This window comes from Triturus cristatus, chromosome 3_2, assembly GCF_964204655.1.
Source record: "Triturus cristatus chromosome 3_2, aTriCri1.1, whole genome shotgun sequence".
NCBI lineage: Eukaryota > Metazoa > Chordata > Amphibia > Caudata > Salamandridae > Triturus > Triturus cristatus.
Genome location: NC_140584.1, coordinates 854066324 through 854078971, shown reverse-complemented (window position 1 = coordinate 854078971; position 12648 = coordinate 854066324). Strand labels below are relative to the sequence as shown.

Here is a 12648-nt window from a genome sequence, read left to right as displayed (position 1 = left end):
GGGCCCATCACAGCGCAGTCATTATGTTGGCGCCTCCTGGATCTGGCGGTCATTGGACGGTGATGCGGGCTCTACAGTCATGGCAGAGGCACTGTAGGAGCAGATGATTATTACAAGAGGTCCAGCCGGGGTAGCTGAGGTGACGAACATGCCGCCTCTCCAACCACCGCGGCCTGCCTCAGCCTCTCTGAGGTCACCCGGGAACCGGCCGAGCAGTCAAGAAAGCCATTAGGTAAAGCTTTTGTTTCCGTTTGTCACAGCAGAAGAAAATAAAGCGGAACACACAAATATGGGAAATGGAGTCTGCACCTCAGCTACATTCAGTACCCCAGCAAACAATGATGTGGGCTCTCATGTGAGCCCCATCCCACGTATTGCAGTCATTATGTTATTTTCTCTACTCAAGGTGAGCAAGTGATAGGCACACTGCACCGGATTTCAAAACAGTTAATCTGACCCTACTACAATAACTGACTTTGCTGAAATTAACAGAAACGTTCTTTTGTTGCATTGGTGCAGCGTGCACTGTCAATGAGAGGGGTGCAGATCTGAGTCCTCGTTTTTTTTTAACAGTACGATCAGTTTAGGAGGGCAGTAGGTGCTTCAGATTTTGGTGCTTTCCATCAGTTTTAACATCTTCTTAGAGTGTCTTGTTGCTCAAATTGGTATATTTGCTGATATGTATGACTTCCCAGTCTTCATTGCTTGATTTTGCTTCCGAAAAAGTATCACTCATCGTCGTTGAAATGTCACTCATAATTACACTAAAATTATGAAAACGTCACACATAGCAATCTGAAACCTTCGCAGCTATGGACACAGAGACGAGGATAAAAAATTTGCTAGCATTCGCACAAAGAATTTTCAATTCTATTAAGGACACAGAGGCAAAGATACTTTTTTCTCTTTCTTTTACTGCTTTTCCTCAGCAGCCATTAAAAATCTTTAAAACCTATAATGAACTACATTTCCCATGAGTCAATGCTATGGAATGACCAATCAAAGCCCTTCTGTCCATATATGACACATTGACCACATCTCGCGAGCCTCTTTCTTTGCACCAAATGATGAAATAACAGCAACATCTCTAAAAAAATAAATAAATCCGGTCTCAACAGCTCTCTCAGCGGCTATCTTTGACATTAACGATATTTCAAACGTGAACCTGGACACAAAGTGTCAGCCTTGACCAAGGACTCGAAAGGGATCACTCTCCTTGTTCTGCACCTGCAAGAAAAAAGGCATCCGTAATACCCATGGCAAAACACCCAGCATATAAGGGTGGGAAAACATAATGCATGCCCTTAATAAAATTGAAAATTCTTGGCACAAATACTAGCAAATGTTTTATTCTATCACAGGACCGGAGGCTTCAGATTATGCTAGTTTAACGCTTATCAAAAACTACAGAAGTAATATCGTCCACAGGTTTATAATAGAATGTAGATTCAGAAGACCAATCAGTTGATTTCAATATATCTTGAATAGTAGTATCCAGCATGTATGACTTAGAGACTATTGCCCCTCTCACAGAATGAGCACCAAGCATTTGCGTGTCAATACCAGCCTATGACATGGTTGACCTCAGCCATGTAGCAATCGTGGCAGATATCACAGGTCTGAAAGGTTTTTGCAAAGAAATCAACAATCTCATACAACCAACAGGTCGTAAATTATGGGTACATTCTTCACATATTGAACTACACAAATCTTTGCATTAGCAGGAAAAGCAGTATAGTAAATACAATGTGATAAAGTTTTGGTTCTGCCATAAATAGTAAATGAAACTCCTTCGGGAGTGAATACTCTACCTGTCACGTCGAGAACTCTCACATCGGACGTATGATGGCAGGCAGACAAGCACAAAAGTATGCCCAATTTGGCCGACAACTGTCTTCTAGACTGCTGATAGTTGTCTGGCCGTCTGTCGAACAAAGCTAATACCAGCAAAACATCCCACAAAAAGGAATACTTAGCCCTAGGAGGATTCACCACTACCTTTAAGCAGCTTACAGACCAATGGATGCATACCTACCGGTTTACCATCAATTTTTTCGTGTCCTGCAGAAATGGTCGATCGTAAGTTATTTAATTAAGTTGTATAATAGGTCCTCTGAGGCCTTATGCGAAAGAAAATTTATTATTTGTTGTAACTCAGCCTCCTCAGGATCCACCTGTCGTTTCAGGCACCAACCTACCCAGCCTTGCCAGGCTGAAGAATATCGTTTTCGGGTAGAACGTGCCCAGGCTTGTTGTATAAACTCGGAGGCCATCTCCGAAATGCCTGGCAACGTCCATTGTTGCCTGAAAGCCTGCAGGCCATCGGGGAGAACTGCCCTGACATTACCATTGGGTGCAATTCCATCTGAGAGCCCTGGACAACGTCTGAGATCAGGGAAGGAGCAGTGGGCAATCACATGCTAGTTCCAACAGCATCGGGAACTCTGGTTGAGACTTCCACAGAGTGGTGACTAGGACTATCTCTGCAGAGTGACAGACAATGTGAGCCGCCACTCTGGTAATGAGGGTAAACGGAGGAAAAAGCATAATTTAGAGTCAACAACCAGTCCTGGGAGAATGCATCTGTGGCTTTCACTAGATGGCGATTCAATCTGGAGGCAAAAAGGTCTATCACACATGGGACCCAGGTTGACTAGATTATTTGAAACAGTGACGGATGGAGCTGCCAGTCGCTGTAATCCCTCAGGTGCCTGGAGTTCCAGCCCACCACTGTGTTGGATGGGCCCGGGATGTACTCAGCTAGTGCCAGAAGTCATTGGCAATCTCCAATAACAACAGGGACCTCATGCCCCCCAGTTTGTTGATGTATCTCACTGCTGACATGTTGTCCATTCGAAGGAGTATGCAACACAACACTGATTTGGGTGAGAAAATCCAAATCGCGAATCCGAATCGCGAAGGACCCCGCCAAAAGTTCCAAGCGATTGATGTGAAGGGGCAATTTCTGAGGAGACCGTCTGCCTCCAGTGAACATCTCCCCACAAGAGGCCCCTAGCCCCAGCCCCAATGACTGACATCAGACTCGATCACTATTTCGGGAAGTGATCTAAAGATGGCAGTGCCGTTCCAGGCATCCACGTGTCCTGTCCACCAACGGAGTTCGTCTCTCACTTAGTCCGTCAGTGGGACCTAGTCCGTGTAGGGCAAACCTTTTTGAAGGTGACAAGCCTTCAGGCGTTGGAGAGCCCAATAGTAAAGGGAGCCCAGAAATATGGCTTGAATCGATGAGGCCTGAAGGCCGACTAGGCAGGTGATAGCCCACAGGGATGCCATCTGCTTGGAAAGGGTTGACTCAATTTCCTTCTTCAAGTCGCGCAACTTGGATTTGGGTGTTTTGAGTTGTGCCGCATGGGAGTCTATCACAAGCCCCACACAATCTATCGACTGGGAGGGGCAGAGAACTCACTTGGACTTGATGATTAAGTCCAACTCCTGAAGAAGGGAAACCGTCACCTCTAAATGTAGGGTGGCTAGGGACATCGACTGAGTATGTCATTTAGGTATATTAACAGTCTTATTCCCTGCTCCCTCATGTGGGCTGCCACAGGCTTCATCAGGTTGCTGAACCACAATGGAGCCGAAGAAAGTCCAAAAGGAAGGACCAAATATTCAATGCAACTGTTCTTCCACATGAGTTGCAGACCACCTCGGTGTGCGGGGTAGATGTTAATGGTAAGGTAGGCATCTTTTAAGTCTAAAGTAACGTACCATCCAGTCCCCCTTCCTCAGTAGATCTGTCAACAGATGGATACCTCCATCTTGAAATGTTTGTAAGTGAGGAACTGATTGAATTCCCTCAAATTTAAGACCAATCTGTGTCCGCCTCCTCTCTTCTGCACTAGAAAGACATTGCTGCAGAAACCACTCCCGCATTTTACCGCAGCAAGTCCTCTATTTCTGCGTTCATAAAATAATTGTCTTGTTGGGAAAAATGTAACTGATGGGGAGGGGGTTCTAGATATGGAGTCTGATAGAACTCAGGAAGACCTGAATCACCTGTAGGATCCATGCATCCTGAGTGATGGTTCTCCATCTGGGAAGAGAAAGAAGTATTGGACCCGACCCCCCAAAGGTGTGGAAACAGAATTGATCATCCTTTTGGCCTTTTCCCTTGTTGGATTGTGAATCAGATTTTTGGGGCCCTTGTGAAGACTTCTGGTCTTTTGACTTATTATTAAGGATCTGTTCTCTCATCATAAGATTATACAATCCCTTAAAATCAGTAACTCTACTACCAACCAGCCAACCCTCCAGAGCCTTGGTTGCACAATCTACAAAGTCAGTCCAGTCCTGAGTCTGTGCCGTCTGAGTGTCTCTGAACTTCAACCTGTACTGCTCAGTGGTTAAGCCAAACCCATCTATTAATGCACTCTTCAGGACTTCATAATCATCAGCATCCTCTTCTCTAACAGTGAGGAGCTTGTCTCTACCTTTATCTAAAATGGAGAGCCACAAGATTGCTGCCCACTGCTTTTGCGGGACTTGTTGTACTCTACAGGCCCTTTCCATAGCAGGTATCCATTTGTGGATATCATCCCCACTCTGGTAGGGAGGAATAACCTTGGGCAGGTTCCTATGGTCTGGAATGTAATATCTGACTCTAGAGACACTGTTGCTGCCACCAGGGGTTTCTAAACCCTCTCTTATAGAAGCTCTCTGGAGCTCAAGGGCTTCCTTATCTAATGCCAACTGCTTGGTTTTGAGGGCAAATCTTGCTTCCTCATACTGCAGCAGTTTGTACATTCTTTCAGAGGAGGTTTCCCTTCTAGGAAGGTATAAGTTCCTCTGATGGACAGATTCTCTGCCAGAGTGATAGGAGTGGTCAGATTCCCTAGAAGGGAAGCTAGGCCTCTCCCCCACTCTGTCAGTTCTCTTAGGGAGCATTCCTCTGTCCTTTACAGATCCTTTTGGATCTGGCCCTTCAACCACAGAGTCCAGGTCATCTTGATTTTCATCATCTGACCCAGAGACTATGATTGACCCACCCCCTGATTCAGACCTATTAGCGCCTAGCGCTAATCTAAGATCATCTGTTGTTAGCAGATCTATCAGGTGTAGTGTGGAGGGACTCTGTCCTATCCTCAGGTGCCCTGCAGCACACATGGCTTTCAAGTCAAAGAAAGTCATGTCCTTTTCTGAGGTTGGGTGGACCCACTGGTTCCAGCCCTTAAGGACATTCTAGTGTTGTGCAGTGTTGTACTACCTACACTAGTTTGTGGCCTACTGATCCTAGCTTGAGCTGTAGAAAGGGTGTGCTATCCCTTGACACACAGCTCTAAGTTCAGTAGAACTTATTGATACTAAGCTTGACTTTATATGTACCTTGAGTACCTTTAGTGGTTTTCAGTTAGTAATTCAAATAGAGATTTTCTGGTAAAACAATGGCAAGCTGTAATCCCACACGCTGCCCACCAATGTGAGAAGTTGGCCTGGCATATGCTGGTCACTAGTTAAAGTGGCCACCTTGCACCAGTCCAATTAGACTCTTATGGTAGATAGGTTTAAGACAACCTTTTAAAGAAAGCTATCCTAGTGGTAGCTGTGGAGAGCAGCCTTCAGGCTAAGTCTATAGAGGAATGTAAAGCAGCTTATTTTACCTTTAAATCTCCTGAATTACCAAATGAAAGGACACCACACAGGTATATATATAAAATATATATGTATTTATTTCTAACACACTCTACTAATCTCTTTATGAGATTAGAAGTCAGGAACATATGCAAAAATCAACAGTTCACAACAAGTTAAGCACTTATATGGCTGGGCCCCTAAGGGCGTACCAGACCATATAGTAAAAAAGAGGTATAAGAATATTGACTTGCGAGGGGACAAGGCCTAGGGCCTGTAGAAGTGGTGGGGCCTCACTAATCCACCCAAGGCAGGCAAGTAAAGGACCCACGGGAGACGCATGCAGTGTGAGAACACAGCCGCGGATCCCAATAGACTTCAATTGAGCAAGTCGCGGTTGGATTTTTAAAGTTTTAGGATACTTCGGGAGAGTCTACAAGCAAGTCACTTACAGGGTAAGTAGTTCTAGAGCCAACACACACAGGAGCACCGTAGTGCTGGAGTTACCTCACCCAGGGAAGCCGGGTGCATAGGTGTCTTTTGGTGTCGGGTCGCGGCGTCGTTTTCAATGGGAGCCAAAGAAGACTTGCTGCTTGTGAAGACAGGAAAAGTGTCCTGTGGAATCCAAGGCTGGATTCAGAAGAAAGAAGACCTGAAAGCAGAGGAGACTGTGTTCAAAGTAACTAGCCAGTGACCCGGGCCCAGGAAGATGGATGCCAACAGTCGTCGGGTGATTTGAGGTGATCACAGGTGTCTTGACTCTTCAGCCACGAGGTCCAGGAAGTGTCGATGATGACCAGGAGCTGGATTCGGCATGTACCACGAAGTCTGCAGCTTACTGCAGTGTCGGCACTCAGATTGGAGCCAACAAGCCTTGGCAACAGCAAGTCTTGTGGAAAGTGTAAAAAGTCAGCGAGGTCTGAGGGACTCACCCAGTGAGGGTAAGTCAGGGCAGGCCTGGAGCAACCAGTGGAGCCCTTTGGTTCTGTAGAAAAGTTTTCAGGGGACCCACAAGCCAACTGTCAAGGGATCGCGAAGATGCCTAGGGAGGATTCACTCACCAGGAGCCCACGGTCACTCCGGACGAGGTAAACCTCTGATCTTAGGAGCAAATCCTGCTGGAGGCTTGGACCACACGTGGGCCAATGCACAGTTCGTAGAACTTCTTGAAGGGATTGCACTCGACAATAGTTCACGATACCTGGGTATTGCTGTTCCTCGTCACTCGTGGGGTCCACTTGCCTCAGCTTCACTGGGGACTCAAGATGGCCTTGGAAAAGTCAGAAAATCCACTTCCGGGGCTGCAGGGACTTCGTAATCCGGCAGGAGCGGGTAAGTTTGCGACCGTTGATGCAAAGTTTTGGTGCCTGCCAAGTAGGGGAGTCACTCCTTGACTCCAAGGGAGATTCTTCAGTCTTCCAAAGGTAGTGGAACGTCGAAGGTCCAGGATTCTTCTTCAGAGCATCGTCCAGGGATATCTAGTTTGCAATGGCAAGGGTTCCCAAACTTATACTAGAAGGAAGGGGGGCACAAGCTCTATGATCCCACCTATGGGAGGGTCAGGGGAGTGGGTGGCTACACCCACTTCCTTTTGTCCAGTTTCGCGCCAGGGCAGGGGCAGGTAGCCCCCGAACCGGTTTCAGCTGGCATATGCACAGAGGAGCCTACTGCTCCCCCAGTGCAGGACTTCAAAGCACTCTAGGAGTGCACCCACCCTGCCCCAATACACTAAATCCTGTCTGGAAGGTGGTTACACCTCCCTGTGACAGGATGCCTATTGTTGGGCCTCCTCCACTGCAAGTTTCGGTCAGCAGCAGGAGGGCAGCCAAGTGTCTGTGCTGGTGGCATCCATTTTGTGATGCCAGGGCTCTTTCAGGAATCTACCGTGTTTCCACAGTGGGTACATGTCTTCCCCTCTAGAAGGGTGGGTTCATAATCCCACATCAGTTACTGGTGTGGGGGTATGATTCCAAAGCGATTGACACCAAGCACGACATGTTTTGATGCAGTCATCCCAGAGTTAGCATTTACCGCAACGTTATAATGCACTTAAGAGTATAGGGTTTAGCCGCATCCACAAACAGCCACAGAGAATAGACTCTGAGAGCTGCAGAGGGGCCCTGCTCAGGCAGAGGCACCCCTCACATGGAAACCAAGCACCCTGCCCTCAGGATTGATAGGGCCTGCCTTAGGGGTGACTGATAGGTTTATATGTGTGTGTAAGGTGAGATATAGGGAACCTAATTCTCAGTGAGGAGTGCTAACACTACCTCACCCAGGCTGCAGTAGCAGGCCTGAGGTGTCAGATTTAGTCTGCTTCCCAGGGGTGGCATAATACATGCTCCTGCCCCTGGCAGGCCTGTGAAGTACCTATGCCCTTGGCACCTAAGGTACCATATACTAGGGGCTCATAAGGTACCACAGAATCCAATCACTAGTGCATCTAATATGCACTCCACGTTGTTTAGAGAGAACAGAGAGGCTGGGGCCCGGATTAGCAGGGTCCCAGCCAGACTATAGCCAGAAACCAGTGTTAACATCAGAAAAAAAGTGGGGGCAACATAAGTGCAGATCCTACTCTCCTACACAACCCCCCCCCGCAAACGCAGGGACACTAAACTAACTGTGACCAGTTGAGTCTTCATATTCTAAGTGGAAATACCTTGAGAGTCCATCTGCATTGGCATGTTGGGTCCCAGGTCTATGTTCCACTGTATAGTCCATCCCCTTTAGGGAAATGGACCACCTTAACAGTTTTGGGTTTTCACCTTTCATCTGTTTGAACCATAGGAGGGGCTTGTGGTCAGTCTGAACTATGAAGTGAGTGCCAAACAAGTATGGCCTCAGCTTCTTCAGGGCCCACACCACAGCAAAGGCCTCCCTCTCTATAGCTGACCAACGTTTCTCTCTAGGGGTCAGCCTTCTGCTTATAAAAGCTACTGACTGGTCTTGACCTCCATCATTCAGTTGAGACAGTACAGCTCCCACACCCAGCTCAGAAGCACCTGTTTGGACAATGAACCTTTTGGTGTAGTCTGGACTCTGTAAGATGGTGGTAGTGCACATGGCCTACTTTAGGTCTTCAAATGCCTTCTGACAGCTAGCTGTCCACTGAACCTTTTTTGTTTTTTTTCTTGAGGTAAGATTATTTAAGGGTGTCACTTTAGATCCATATCCCTTAACAAACCTCCTATAGTACCCAGTCAGGCCTAAAAAGGTTCTCACCTGTATCGGGGTGGTTGGAGCTACCCATTCCATGATGGTTTGGATTTTGCTCTGTAAAGGCTGAACCTGGCCTCCACCTACAAGGTGGCCCAGGTACACAACCTGACTCTGCCCTATCTGGCACTTAGTGGCCTTGATAGTGAGGCCTGCTTTTTGCAGAGCCTCCAAAACATTTCTGAGGTGGACCAGGTGATCCTGCCAGGAGGAACTAAAGACAGCAATATCATCTAGATAAGCTGAGCAATAAGTTTCCATTCCTGTCAGAACTTTATTTACCAACCTCTGAAAAGTGGCAGGTGCATTCGTCAAACCAAAGGGCATCACCACAAAGTGGTAGTGCCCACCAGGGGTCGAAAATGCTGTTTTGGCCTTGGCATCCTCAGCTAACCTGATCTGCCAATAGCCATCTGTTAGGTCAAATGTACTCAGATACTTGGCTGAGGCCAAAGTATCAATCAGTTCATCTGCCCTGGGAATTGGATAGGCATCAGTCCTGGTGACTGCAATGAGGCCTCTGTAGTCTACACAAAACCTCATTTCTTTCTTACCACCCTGGGTATGAGGTTTGGGCACAAGGACTACTGGACTAGCCCAAGGGCTATCTGAAGGCTCAATCACACCTAGTTCCAACATTTTCTGGACTTCAGTCCTGATACAGTCCCTGACATGGTCAGGCTGCCTGTAGATTTTACTCTTGACAGGCAGCCTGTCTCCAGGTGTACCAGGAAGTCTGACTAGGGGTCAGGCTAAACATATTTCCAAACTGCTGCAGAACTTGTCTGCATTCAGTTTGCTGATGGTCAGTGAGGCTGCTTGCCAAAGCAACACCATCTACTGACCCATCATCAGGGTTCTGTGAGAGCAGGTCAGGGAGAGGGTCACTCTCCTCCTCCTGTTCCTCATCAGTTGCCATGAGCAAGCCCATGTCAGCCCTGTCAACATATGGTTTCAATCTGTTGACATGGAGCACCCTAAGGGGGCTCCTGGGAGTTCCAAGATTCACCAGATAGGTGACTTCTCCCTTTTGCTCAACAATTGTATGGGATCCACTACATTTGTCCTGGAGGGCTGCTGGGGCCACAGGCTCCAACACCCACACTTTCTGTCCTGGCTGGTATACAGTCAGCACAGCCTTTTGGTCATGCCAAGTTCTTTGAAGTTCTTGGCTGGCCTCCAGGTTTTTAGTTGCCTTCTTCATGTATTCGGCCATCCTGGAGCAGAGACCAAGTACATAGTCCATCACATCCTGTTTGGGAGGTTTGAGAGGTAACTCCCAGCTCTACTTCACCAAACATAATGGGCCTCTTACAGGATGCCCAAACAGAAGTTCAAATGGGCTGTAACCAACCCCCTTCTGTGGAACCTCTCTGTAAGCAAACAAAAGGCAGGGTAGTAAAAGGTCCCATTTTCGCCTACGTTTTTCTGGGAGGCCTTTAATCATTCCCTTTAGGGTTTTGTTGAAACGTTCAACTAACCCATTGCATTGTGGGTGATAGGGAGTAGTGAATTTATAAGTTACACCACACTCCTTCCACATTGCTTTTAGATATCCTGACATGAAGTTGGTACTTCTGTCAGATTTGACCTCCTTTGGGAAACCCACGCTGGAGAAAACTCCAATGAGGGCTCTTGCCACCACAGGGGCTGTAGTGGTCCTCAGGGGACTTGCTTCTGGGTACCTGGTGGCATGATCCACTACCACCAGGATAAATCTGTGCCCAGATGCAGTTGGAGAGTCAAGGGGACCAACAATGTCAATCCCTACCCTTTCAAAGGGTATCCCCACCACAGGTAGTGTATCAGGGGGGCCTTTGTTGTGCCACCTGACTTGCCACTGGCTTGGCAAGTGACACAGGAGCGACAAAACTCCTTGGTGTCCTCTGACATATGTGGCCAATGAAAATGTGGAACAAGCCTGTCCCAGGTCTTGTTTCTGCCCAAGTGTCTTGCCAATGGCATGTCATGTGCTAGGGTGAAGAGGAACCCCCTAAACTTCTGAGGTATTACCAACCTCCTGGTGGCTCCAGGGGTAGGATCTCTAGCCTCTGAATATAGGAGTCCCTCATCCCAATAAATGTTATGGGACCCACTAGCACTCCCAGCAGCCTCAGCAGCAGCCTGCTGTCTGAGGGGTTCAAGAGAGGGGCAGCACTGTTGCTCCTTACTCAGATCTTCCCTAGAAAGTCCCCCTGCCCCCAAGATCTCAACCTGATCAGGCTCAAGTCCCTCTGGGGCGGTTCCTTCTTCAGGATCTGCTTTTCCTCCCTCAGGAGGGGAATCTGTGATCTGAGACAGAGGGAAGGCACTGCCTTAACCCTGCTGCTCCTCCTCTTGGGTAGCACCTGGTCCATACTTTCAGGATCCAGAGCTGGTTCAGTTTGATGCATTTTGGCCTGTGACCTGGTCACAGCAAATACCTCTGAAGGTATGCCCAACATCTCAGCATGAGTCCATACCTCTACTTCAGACCAGGCTGAAGTCTCTAGATCATTGCCCAATAGACATTCGACAGGGAGATCTGAACTGACTACTACCGTCTTGAGGCCAGTTACCCCTCCCCAGGAGAAATTCACAACTGCCAGACTACGGTTGGTCCTGACATTGCTTGCATTGGTAACCTGGTACATTTCGCCCAGGATGATCTGCCCAGGGTCCACAAGATCCTCTGCCACCATGGTGACACTACCATCTGTGTCCCTGAATGCCAAAGCCTGTTTGCCATTTATTACAGGCTGCTGTTTGTATTTGCCCAGATTACTGGGGCTCACTAGGAAGGACATATCAATGTCTCCATCATAAATCAGCAATGCCTGAGTGGGTACTCTGACTAGGCCAGAGTCCACTTCAGAACCCAGGGTCAACCCTACTACACCCTTATTCTGATTTCCACCTCCACCAGTTGCTGAACTAGGGGGAAGAGCTGTCTTAGGGGCAGGAGTGGTGGTGGTTTGGTCTTTGGACTTGTTGCAGTCAGACGTGCAGTGCCCTTTCTGTTTACAGAATTTGCACCAGGGCTTCTTTTGGCCTTTTCCCTTGTTGGATTGTGAATCCCCACCAGATGCAGATTTTTGGGGCCCTTGTGAAGACTTCTGGTCTTTTGACTTATCCCCACCTTTCTCAGAGCCCTTAGAATCCTGCTTCTTCGTGTCACCCCCTTGGTTCTGGGTTTTCTGCCTCACCCTGGTTCTGACCCATTCGTCTGCCTTCTTTCCCAATTCTTGGGGAGAGTTCAGATCAGAGTCCACCAGGTACTGATGCAACAACTGGTTCTGGCAATTATTAAGGATCTGTTCTCTCATCATAAGATTATACAATCCCTTAAAATCAGTAACTCTACTACCAATCAGCCAACCCTCCAGAGCCTTGGTTGCACAATCTACAAAGTCAGTCCAGTCCCGAGTCTGTGCTTTCTGGGTGTCTCTGAACTTCAACCTGTACTGCTCAGTAGTTAAGCCAAACGAACAAGTTACTTACCTTCGGTAACGATGTATCTGTAAGAAACATTAGTTAGTTAGATTCCTCACCTTAGAATATCCCCAGGCGTCAGACTGGATCCGGAAGATTTTTCGTCAGCAATACCCCTTGCGCGTCGCTAGGCGTCGTCTGCGGCTCCGCGTCCGTCGTCGGCGTCGTGCGCCGGGATGACGTCGTCGGAGTACTTAGACGCCGCCCTCGCGCGCTGACGTCAGTTCTTGTACATAGCCTTCCGCGCCAGGAACGCAGAGCCAGGCAAAGACCGACACTGGTGCCAAAAATAAAATCTAGGGGCCTGAAAAGGATAACCTTAACCCTAGATGTCAGTTCGCAGAACGGGGAGGATGGGAGGGTCGGTGA

At 48.0% G+C, this 12648-nt stretch overlaps 1 long non-coding RNA gene across 1 annotated transcript in view; it reads right to left on the bottom strand.

Moving 5' to 3' along the window:
- Positions 1 to 965: 965 nt before the first annotated feature.
- Positions 966 to 12648, bottom strand: part of LOC146858304 (uncharacterized) — a 46111-nt gene continuing 34428 nt past the window's right edge. Inside the window, exon 3 of the long non-coding RNA XR_014979677.1 lies at positions 966 to 1227. This is a non-coding gene — a long non-coding RNA (uncharacterized LOC146858304). The remainder of the gene's footprint in view (positions 1228 to 12648) is intronic.